This window comes from Tupaia chinensis, unplaced genomic scaffold (genome assembly GCF_000334495.1).
Source record: "Tupaia chinensis unplaced genomic scaffold, TupChi_1.0 Scaffold000037_17, whole genome shotgun sequence".
NCBI lineage: Eukaryota > Metazoa > Chordata > Mammalia > Scandentia > Tupaiidae > Tupaia > Tupaia belangeri.
Window position 1 is genome coordinate 1,413,926 of NW_006159475.1, and position 11,605 is coordinate 1,425,530.

An 11,605-nucleotide genomic window follows, 5' to 3' on the forward strand; every position below is an offset into this window, starting at 1 on the left:
TCTGTTTCCCATACATATTGTTATAAATAGATTTTTAAATGGTTCTTGAAAAAAATGTTTCTTCTACCCAAAATGTTTGCTTCCTTATAATCAGTCTTTTAATGGGAAAAAAGTTACTGGATTTGCCTTTTCTTCACACCAGGTGGGTTACTCTTTCTAATCTCCCTTTCTCAAAGTAGGTAATGGACTTGGAAGAAAGGTACTAACTAACCTTCTGTGATTCAGTGAAGTTAAAGCCCCTGTTATAATAGACAATCTACATTCAAAGCACAAGCAGTCCCCAAGTTGCAAATGGGTTATATTCCAAAAGTTAATTTGAAAGTCTGCTGTTTAGAACTTGCAAAGGCATTTTGCCATGGAAACAAAGTTATAAATGACAGTTGAATTTCCAGGCTAGCCCACAAAAGTCTATCTAACCTATAATGTGTCTGAATCCAATTGCTTCAAGGAGAGGTTTGTAACAGAACATAATAGTTCACTGACAGGATAATTGGTGGCCCACTTTATCAGTATCTCTCGGATTAGTGTTAGCTTGTCTTTTTAATATTTCTTCGTTTTATCCCCTAAAGATGCATTAGTCAAGTAATAAAACCTTTCTATAAAAAATACTTCATTTCCTATAGTCACGTAGATTATTTTAGGACTTTTGATTTATCTCAAAGCAAGGAATACATATTCTTTTTTATGTGATTAAAACTTAGTTTCTTAAAATGTAGTTTTTGTGTTTGATGTCTTTTTCTTTTTACTCATAAGTTTATGCAAAGGTAAACATCTCTTTTCTAGTCATTTGATTTGATGGCAATAATTCATAAAGGCTTTTTCTTGTTTTAGTGTGTTAGTTATTTAAAATGCCTTCGATAACAGCAGTAGCTTGACAAATATTAGTGAAGAGCCATTAAACAATGATACCAAATAACTGTTTTGCTTTTGCTGATCCCTGATTAAAAATAAATGGGTCCTAAATTACTCATATGCCAATCAAAGTCTGTCTTCATGTGACCTCAACCTACTTTTTCAGTCCTATATCTTTGTATCTTCCAACACTATCTTTTGTGCTGGCTTTTTTCTTACCATCAACCACACTTGGCATTTTCCCACTTTCATGCCTTAGTTTCATTTCTTATGAGAGTGCTCTGCTCTGACCATTCTATTTGAAGCCAATAGGCCCACCTTAAAGGACAGAAAAATGGAAAGCTATCTGTTGATGATAATATGTGTGTTAATATCTTTGACTGAACCAATATACAGTGTATTCTTGATGGGAAAATTCATCTAGTATGCTATAATGATACATGTGATTGAATGTAAAAAAGAGAGAAAGAGAGAAAGAGAAAAAGAAAAAAATTACCCATTCTGAACTAACACAGAATAAGAGAGTGATTTAGAGTTATAAAGACCTAGGTACGGGGAACCAGCAGTTAGCGTAATGGCTGTGTCGCTGGACTCCCACGTAGTTGACTGCGGTTTGCGTCTCGGACCTGGTGGCTTAAATTTCACGCCGGGCGCGTGTGCGTGCGTGCCCAAGATCCCGAGAGGAGAATGGAGGAGAAGGGATTGCGGCGTGACCATCCCCCCTGGGGGGGGTGATTTCTCACTTTCTGTCTCTCTGTCTCTCTCTGTCTGTCTGGTGAGCGCACGCACCCTATAGCGAAAACCTCTCAAAAAAAAAAAAAAAAAAAAAAGACCTAGGTACGAATCCCAGTTCTGCAACTTTCTTAGCTATATGTGGCTAAACAGAAAGGAAGTTTAAACTCCCAGAGAAATAGCTTTCATCTATGGAATGGAACTAACAGTAATTTGATCACAATGCTGTTTTTAAGATTAAATAAGAGAAATTAAAATTTAAAAGTACAGTATATTTCATCATCCATAGCAACTGATTGTCCTTTTGAGCTCTTTCAGCAAATTTTATCTCAGCTGTTCATTTCAAATGTTATATCTCTGCATATCTTTTTTGTGCGAGTATATTTTGTCTTTTTAACCAGCTATTTTCATTTCGTTTTTTTGTTTGTTTGTTTTTTGGGGAGAGGTTTTTTTGCTATAGGGCGTGTGTGCTCGCTAGACAGACAGAGAGAGGCAGAAAGACAGAAAGCGAGAAATCACCTCCCGGGGGGGATGGTCATGCCGCAATCCCTTCTCCATTCTCCTCTCGGGATCTTGGGCACGCACGCACACGTGCCCGGCGTGAGTTTTAAGCCACTGGGTCTGGGATGTGAACTGCGGTCGACTACGTGGGAGTCCAGCAACATAGCCATTACGCTAACTGCTGGTCCCTTAACCAGCTATTTTCAATGTATCTGGTTAAAATCTGTCAGTCCAAGTCCAAGCTGGGACTTCAGAAATCAGAAACCATGCTGGGTATTTCAGAAAGAGGGATTTCATTTAAGGAATTAGTCACATAGATGTTGAAAGACTGAAAGAGCAAATGGGGGGGGCAGGTGTGCTAGAGGAAGTAGCTATTACCTGTAGCATGGTAGGAGCCAGGGTACTAAATGGAAGAACCTAGGAACTTGTAGGAGAGGGGCTGTCTTACACTCAGGTCTCTGAGAGAGAAGTCATATCGTTAGTGTTTATGCTATCATGGGGTCGTAGCTGGCTGGTCCTGGTTGCCAGGAAGGGATGAGGCACAGTAGTGCTAAACGTGTCAAAAGATACCAAGACTTTCCCAGTAACTTTCATCTTTTGAAAGAACAGCTCTGATGGGATCATAGATAGGAAGCAAGTCCTGTCTCTCTTTTTATTCCCTTCCAGTTGCTCTGTATTTCTAGAGCCTTCCATTGGCAGACTCTAGTAGGAGGGGAGTTGGTAAGGTAATCTGGAAAATGCAGTTTCTAGTCCTAAATCCAGCATCCCAGAGCAGAATATAGAGATGGATTTGGTACTGAGAGCAAAAGATAAAAGACAGGCACAAAAAGTGAATCTGTTAAGGTCAAGGCATTTTGTTCTTTGTGCAGATTCTTCAATACAGAAGATATTCTATAAATATTTCTTGATGGTTGATTGATTCTCTTTGTAAAAGGCCCATCTCTGAAGAGAATTTGGGTTATCGATTTAAATTAGATTCTTTCTAGAAAGGGGTTTGCTCTTATTCTATCTTGAGTAAGATGCCTAGTCTAATACTGATGTTCAATAAACACTGTTTATTAAGAAAAAGAATAAAGTTATTCATTTCATTAACATCTTAGTCCCTCAGTTCAAAGCACCTAAATGTTTTTGTAGCTGGGGTCATAGCTTGAGCTTAAACTGTTTTTTTATGATAGGATTTCAGCATGTTTGGGCATGTCTTTGGAGCTAGCAAAGCAGGTCTATTTACATAGGAAGGAAAAAATATTCACTGTAAATGAAGAGAGAGATGAAGCTCACTTCAAAGCCAATTGCCCAGTATTAGAGGAAAAGGCTTAGCAAATATGTTGCCTATTCCATGACTACATGCCTGAGTCCTAGAAAACAAACGATATATTTAACTGCTTGGCCATGATGTGGGAATTTCGGAACTGAAGACAATAGCAACAGGAGATGGCACCCATAGAAAACTATGTCCTGGCAGAAACAGGAATTGGTGGCATCAGTCAGGGGTTGGTAACCACAGCATTGCAGCGCAGGAACTCTGTTGGTTTAGGAAACAATAACAGAAAATACAACGGTGCGCCATAGGAGAAAGACAGTGAATGCCATGGAGTCTCACAGAGCACTGATTCTTGAAGGGCACCTGTACAAATCCCAGGAAATTCTTAGGAGAGTCTAGAAGAAATGGGCATGTGGGTGGGAGAAAAGCATGAGAACACTCTTTGAGACTTCTACTATAACCCTATTTTTACTCTTAGTCTGCTACAACTTAGGAAAATGGGCTACAATTAAATTTCTAATATATTAAGCCATTAGGTTTTCTAAATTAAAGTGAAGGCTTATTTGGTAAAGTCATCCCTCATTATTTATTTATGTTAAAGAATTCTTTATTTAGTTTTATTTATTATTATTATTATTTTAAGTTCGCTATGACAGGTGTGCTCACCAGAGAGAGAGAGAGAGAGAGAGAAAGTGATTAAGCAAGCCACCAGGTTCAGGACTTGAATCGTTATCAGCCACCACTCCACCCGATGGCCTCATCTTTCATTATTCATTGATTTGCTTTTTAGAGAGATTGTTGCTATAGAGCACATGTGCTTACAGGAGAGACAGAGAGACAGAGAAAAATCACCCCCCTCCCCCAAGGAGATAGACATGCCACAATTCCTTTTCCTCCATTCTTCTCTTGAGATTTTGGGCACACACGAACATATGCCTGGCATGAGTTTTAAGCCGCTGGGTCCAGAACTCAAGCCGCAGTTGGCCATGTAGGAGTCCAATGATGTCACCATAACCCCATTTGCTGGCCTCTCTTTCATTATTTAGTAAGTAATGGTCTCTTTATTTTACTTCTTTTAGTGGTAATGATTATTCATAGTAATTAACCTGGCTTTTGTCTTTTCAACATAATAACTGAGACATATAAGACAGGTTATATCTTATATGGGCATATTATGTCTTTTTTTTTTTTTGGTAGAGATTTTCACTGTAGGGCGCGTGCGCTCGCCAGACAGACAGAGACATAGAGACAGAAAGCGAGAAATCACCCCCCAGGGGGGATGGTCACGCCGCAATCCCTTCTCCTCCATTCTCCTCTCGGGATCTTGGGCACGCACGCACACGCGCCCGGCATGAGTTTTAAGCCACCAGGTCCGGGACCCGAACCGCAGTCGACTACGTGGGAGTCCAGCGACATAGCCATTACGCTAACTGCTGGTTCCCGACATATTATGTCTTATATGCACACTGTAAAGAGAAATTGAGACCAAAGTTCAGATATGCCTTGAATTTTTAAGACTTTATTTGATAAAAATTTAAAATAAGAAATACAATTAGTATTTCACATGCCAGGCATGCATGTGAGTACCTAAGATCTGATAGGCTGGAGAACTGGAGAAAGGGGAGATCATGGTGTGACCAGACTCTGTAAAGGGTATCTTCTCTTTCTCTCTCTTTCTCTCTCTCTCTCTCTTGCACATGCATGTGTGCCTGTGTATTCGATCATGAATAAAGAAAAGTTTTTAAAAAGAAAAAAAATCAGTATTTCATTAAAAGTTTTAATTTATAAATGATTTTTCCAGTTTCTCCCATCACTACACATCACTGTCCTTATTTAAAAGATGACTATTTCATTTTTACCTTATGTTTTGAAATGACAAAGCCAATTTATTCCATAGGTAATTGATTGATAGATTAGAAACATAATCTGATCTAAAATTTTACTTCTAAATTTCAGGAAGAGCTTTTCAAGTTTGGAGAATTGCAAGTAAATTTACAATATCTGAATTTCTATTTCCTAACTCAGTTCATTTTATTTTTTATTTTTTCCAGTTTAAAATCCCATTGTTGTCTCAATAAAGTATTGCTCTGGATTTTCCTTTCTTTTTTTTTTTTTTTTCTTAAGGGGGAAAAAGCCAGGTAGTTTGGGAATAGTTTAAGTCCCAAGTTATCTTCTGTCCCATTATCCTTACAGATGCCAGTCTCCTTCAGTCTTTAAAATTGATTCATGTGTCATCTGGTTATTTTGGATAAAGATCATGTTGTATTCAACCCCAGAGCTGCTATCAGAGCCTCCTAAAGCAGTACAAGACATCAAAGAGTTGTTGACAGTCTAAAAGACAAATATAAAAACTATTTTTCAACCTAGAGAAAATCCTTATAATCTCTCTATTATTGTATGGCCTCTTCAGATCAGGAAGCTATTCAAGAAATCCTTTCTAGTAACCAGATAAGTCTTTCCCTTTTTTGGAAGTAAGACAGTCCCTAGTAGCATTGCTTTGAAATTCTATCATTTACATTGACAAATTTGAACTATTAGGATTGTCATTTTCTAATTAAGAAATTTCTTGATCTTTTCTAATTAGCTCCTCTATAAAGAACAAGTGATATAAAAGATGTGAGCTATAGTAGGAAGTTTTCTTGAACAATCGAGTCAATCCTAGTTTAACTTCATCATGGAGAGGGAAAAAAAATTCTTATTTGTAAAAGTCAACTGTCTGAACTGGTTGCTCTAAGATGCTCAAAATTTATGGCTCATAGATCACCCTCATCAGAATTTCTTAGAAGGCTAATATAATGCAGGTGACTGAATACAAATCTACAGGTGAAAAGGGGGGCTGTGTCTTAAAGTTTAAGAGCTATTTCTCTTTGGGCCAGTGGGTGGAGTAGTGGTTAAGGTGCTGGATTCTCCATGACAAACCGCAGTTTGAGTCCCAAAACCGGTGACTTAAAACTCATGCCAGATGCATGTGTGCGTGTACCCAAATTCCTGAGAAGAGAATGGAGGAAAAGGAATTGTAGTGTGGGCCATACCTCCTAGGGAGTGATTTTTCACTTCCCCTCTCTCTGTCTCTCGGGAGAGTGCATGTGCCCTATGGCAAAAACCTTAAAAAAAAAAAAAAAAAAGGAGCTGCTTTTCTAGGATGGAGTTACTCCTCAGGAAATCATTTTAACAGACCTTATCTATTGGGTTTGAAATAAAGCTAAGGCTTCTGAGGCTATTCTGGATAAAAGTGAGGACATGAAAGAGCCAAAATTGTTTTGAGTAATAATAAATTAACAAGAATTTGAAAACTGTCCCTGGTGTCTTTAAAGGGAGGTGCAGCTCCCAGGAATACAGAGAAGTATGGAGAAAATTCTTGTTAGACTAAGGGACCATTGTAACCCTGTGGTAGGGTGGTGTCTGAGGAGGATGATGGCCACTAAGGAATTTCCTGTGCTTGGAATGACCAATGCGCAAGGTCAAGTTGCTTCCTACACTCTGCCTTGCTTCCATTGCCGTGAGGGAAGGAGCCATTCCATCCATGGACTAGAGTATAGCTGGGAAAGCACAGTGAGGGAGGAAGATGGCACCAGGATCAGGGATCTGCAGTAGGTGTTGATCCTGACTGGTTCATTTCCAAGAATCCTTGGAAACATGAAGGAAAGTTTGGATTTCCCTTACCTCATCAGGTCATAATTAGCCAGGACATTCCAATCCTACAGCTGTCATTCATTCAGCATCAGGAATGTACCAGGCATTTTCATGCATTATGCCATTTAATCCGGAAAAGCAGGGATTTTTATTCTTTCTTTCTTATTTCATTTCATTTATTATTATTTAATTTGACCAGAGAGAGAGAAACGGAAAATGAGAAAGCAAGCTGCCAGGGCCAGGATTCGAACTGCAGTCAGTCATGTGGGAGTCCAGTACCCCAACCATCACACCACCTGCAGGTCCTGGTATTTTTATTCTTAGTTTACGAATGAGGAAGTAAGGCTCAGATTAATTGGATAATATGTCCAAGATCAGTTAGTAGCAGAGTGGGATTCCAGACCAGATTTACCTTAGTCCAAAGACCCTCTTCCTCACATTATATCACACTCCTCAGAGAGAAACAAAGACATTTGGCTGCTTTAACTGGTGCACTTCCTGGTCAACTGCTTTTACCTCTTCCAAACTTGCACCCAAAGGGGGTGGGGGTGGGGGCGGCAATGGCAATAGTGTTGTCTCTGGCTCCATTCAGCATTAAGACCCCAGTGTTGTTCAGAGGATTCAGACAGCACAACATTCCCACCTCAGCCTGCTATTGCACATCTCCCTCTCCTTCCCTTCATCACCAAATTTATTTTTTCAAACTTTCTGAAAGACAACAAATCTCCACTTGTGGTTTGACTTCATCTCCTCTTTCTTCAACTCACTGTTCTTTGTCAAGAACTGTGAAGGGTCTGAGATGTTGTCCTCCTTGTAAGCTAGTAATGTGCCACAGTTTCCTGAATACTGACAGAAGACCTGAGTCTTCTGGGCCAGAGAACTGTTTTACTTAGAGCACAGTGGGCAGCACAACAGTGTTGTGTTCAGTCAGTCCCCTTGCCCCCCAACTCTCACCCCAGGCAACAGGGAGTGGCTCAGGTAGATGCAATTTGTTTATGTCACAGCTGGGGAACTCTAAGCTTAGGAAACACCCAGTCTTTTCTATATTTTTAAAAGTTTACTTATTTTATTCATGACAATGAGTGCATGTGTGCTGAAGTGAGAGAAGTGAGAGAGATGAGACCGTTGGTAGGATCTCATCATGCCATAGTCTCCTTCCACTAGCCCTCCAGCTCATCAAGATCCTAGGCACCCACACACATGCTCAGTGTGTACTGTGATCCCAACGGCTGCAGGCTCTCTGCATATGGCTTTCTTCACCCTTTATCTCTCAATCATTTTTCAAGTCTCAGCTTGAAAGGGACATCCTTGGGAAAAACATTTCTGGCCTCCCAGACAAGTTCGGGATTCCTTGCTGATGGAATCAACAATGTGCCTTCCTGACTTATGACTTTCTATAGCTTGTAGATAGATTTGAGTACTTGTGAGTACTGAGTTGATGCCTGTTGCTCCCTGCATGAGAACAAGAGCCATCTATATTTCATCTTGCACAGTAAGTGGCACATAGAAAATGCCCAGTAAATATCTCTTGAATGATGTGCTCCAGGTCAGCCAGGGATCCAAACCCTCAGCTGGCCATGTGGCTTCCAGTACTGAAGTTAAGCTTCTACCTCCTATACCACCCAGGCTGGATTCCTAGTCTTTTATATAATGCAAGAAAACCTACTTGACCTTAGTCCCAGAAGGAAACATTATCTTTATTATATTAGATGGTAAACAAATATGTGCTGCTCTGGTGGGGGATGCTATGTCTATTTTCCAAGGCTGTTTGCCAAACAAACATCCTTGAAAAGATAGTCTAGAACAAAAGCTGTTAGTGTTTCTGCTCATAAGACCTACAGAAACACAAGTCCCATGGAAAACTGGCTCCTAACATATTCTTGCATCTCTTTCCAATAATCATAGAGAAGATTCCTCTCTTGAAAATGGCCAGCAATCTCCTTATTTCCTAACCTGCTAACTTTCTAGAATCCTGAAAGAACTTTCAAGAAAACTGGATAGAGGAGGGAAAAGGAAAACAAGAAGAGCTCATGAAATCAGCTGGACTAAGCTTGTAACTTAATGACATTAAGCAAACATGGCAATGAAGCAATTGGTATCAGATTTTAAATTTAGGGGAAAGGTTTGAACACATAGAGGTGTATACATGGAAATCACTGGCATGTAGATGATAATTAAAATCAACTGTGTGGGTGTTGCTTAAGTCAAGAGATTATCATGTAAATAGGAAAGAAACTAAAAGTTAATTTAGAGGTACAATTTAGTAGCTAGGGAGAGGCGGAATCTGCAAAGGAATTAGAAAAGCAGTATCCAGAAAAGTGGGAAGAAAACCAAGGAAATACAGTGTCAAAAGAAGTAATGTTCAAGTGTTGACTATTGTTGGGAGCTCAGAAAAGGTAAGGATTGACTACTGCCCTTATTTTTTTGATTAGGAAAATGATTCACTGAGAACTGACTTGTTCAAAACCAATGTAAGTTCTTACCTCTCTTCATGTTCTCAGAAAACTCATACTGGTACATATACGAGGGTTATTTATGAACACGAATTGCAAAGTCTTCCACTTGGCTCAACTTCTACAGCATGGATATTGTTGACCAGAATCTCTAGACCTACTTCAATGTCATTCTTAAACTATGCCTTAGTCTTCTTCCTTGATCTGCCTATATGTACATGTAAATAAGCCCCAAACATATTTTTTAAAAATAAGGTTTGTTTTTATTAAAAAAAAAAAAAAGATTTCTTGGCCTTCCCCTTGAACAAAGGAACCAGAATCTTGAGGGGTGGATTGTACGAATGCTTTTTTTAAATTTTCTTAGAAATTTTTGCTATAGGGCAAAGTGTGCTCACTGGAGAGACACAGAAAGTCAGAAATCCTCCTCCAAAGGGGAGGGAGAGTCGGTCATGCCACAATCCCTTCTCCTCCATTCTCCTCTTGGGATTTTGGGCGCGTGTGCAAGCGTGCGTGTGCACCTGTGTGTACACACACACATACAGTGTGTTTCAAGCTGCAGGATCTGGAACTTGAATCGCAGTGGACCATGTGAGAATCCAGCACCTTAACCACCATGCCACCTGGTGGTCCAAGGTGGTCCAATACACATTTTTTTAAAAGCTCCTTTCTGAAAAGCTCTCAAGTCTGCAGCTTTGGCAATTACGAGCTTAGTGTTAAGCTTGGAAACCACTAGCTTAAGTCTCAGACCAAATAGAATAGGACTACAATATGGAGACGTCACCAACTCACCCACGCTCTGGTAAATCTTCATATTTTAAAACAATATACAGTTATACTTCAGTTATTTCAAAATCAGCTTTCCAGCAATTGTGTCTGGAAAAGGGCCAAACTGGAAATTAAGAAAAGAAAATCTCTCTCCCAGGGGAAGAACATTTGATAGGGAAGAGCAATGAAACTATCTCAAGATACCACTTGATATAGAGTCAGGGTCCTATTTACTGGCCGGAAGAACAGGAACCTCCTATTAGCTGACTGGATATAAACAACGATCAGTTATTACCTGGAGCCATAAAGAAAAGGACCAGAGAAAGGAGAAAAGGAGTAAAAAAAAAAAAAAAAGTAAAGTAGAAAGAGAAAATATCGGAGTGGATAGAGGGGCAGATGAGATGAGAAACAGTGACAGATACTAGAAAAGGTGAGAACATTCCCAAGAGCAGAAAGCAAGTACTCCAGCGGAACGTTTTTTATACTTCAGCCACCTCCTGGGCCTTCAGCGTGTGGCCAGGATTTGAAGGTAAGTCATTAACAAAGGGTTTCATTAACCATTGTATTCTTTAAGAATGTAGGGAATGAGTATATCTTCAAGAGGTTTCTGTAAAACAGTTTTAAAATATCGCTATTTTTAAAGGCCGCACAAGTAACAGAAATAAAGCCAGACTTGGAGCTTGTTTACATCCGTCATCACTTTCGAAAGGACAGTTACTGGGGTAGGACTCCCTGTCCCAAGGACGACCCCCTCCCCAGGTCTTCCGGTGGAAACAGTAAAAGCAGCCAGGCCAGCCCTTGGGCGTTATTGCAGCGCCCCCACTTGCTTGAGGCGTAAGGAAATCTCTGCCGCGATCACTTGGAGGTCTTCGCGCTGTTGTAAAAAAACTAAGGTAACGGGTTCCCACGCGATTTGACTTAAGAAGAGACAGAGAAACTAGCCCCCACATTTTGAACTTCAGTAAATCTCGAAATATTTTCGCTTGCTATCGCGATCCCGGGTCCTAGGTGTTCGGGATTGGGTACTGGCAAGCCCACTTCAGTTGGCTTCGTACTCCTTGGGGGAGTGTCTCTGAAAGCACCTGCCAGCGTGGAGTTCTGGGGCTTTGGGAAAGGGGCTGACGCGGTGCGTCTCAGGGGGCGCCTTTTAAAGGGTGGATTGGGAATTGCGTGGGTGGCCCCGGGGAAGTCGATGAACTCCACGTTTCCTGTGTGCGGTTCGGAGCCTGGATGCTGCGACGAGTCAGGCGCAGCCGGGCCTCGGGACAGCCCCGAGCTCGCAAGGGCTGTGGGCGCTAGGCGAGCGGTGCGGGGGCGCCCGGACGCCAGGCGACCGCGGCCCCGCGGGGACTCGCGCTCCGGGGAGAGACCCGTCGCGCCCGGCACTCGGCGCGGGGTCCCGGCCGGG

At 40.9% G+C, this 11,605-nt stretch overlaps 1 protein-coding gene across 1 annotated transcript in view; it reads left to right on the forward strand.

Annotated features, from left to right (window-relative positions):
- Positions 1 to 11,005: 11,005 nt before the first annotated feature.
- Positions 11,006 to 11,605, forward strand: part of FNDC3A (fibronectin type III domain containing 3A) — a 212,450-nt gene continuing 211,850 nt past the window's right edge. The window contains exon 1 of the mRNA XM_027771819.1: positions 11,006 to 11,090. The gene's annotated coding sequence lies outside the window, so the exon portion shown is untranslated. The remainder of the gene's footprint in view (positions 11,091 to 11,605) is intronic.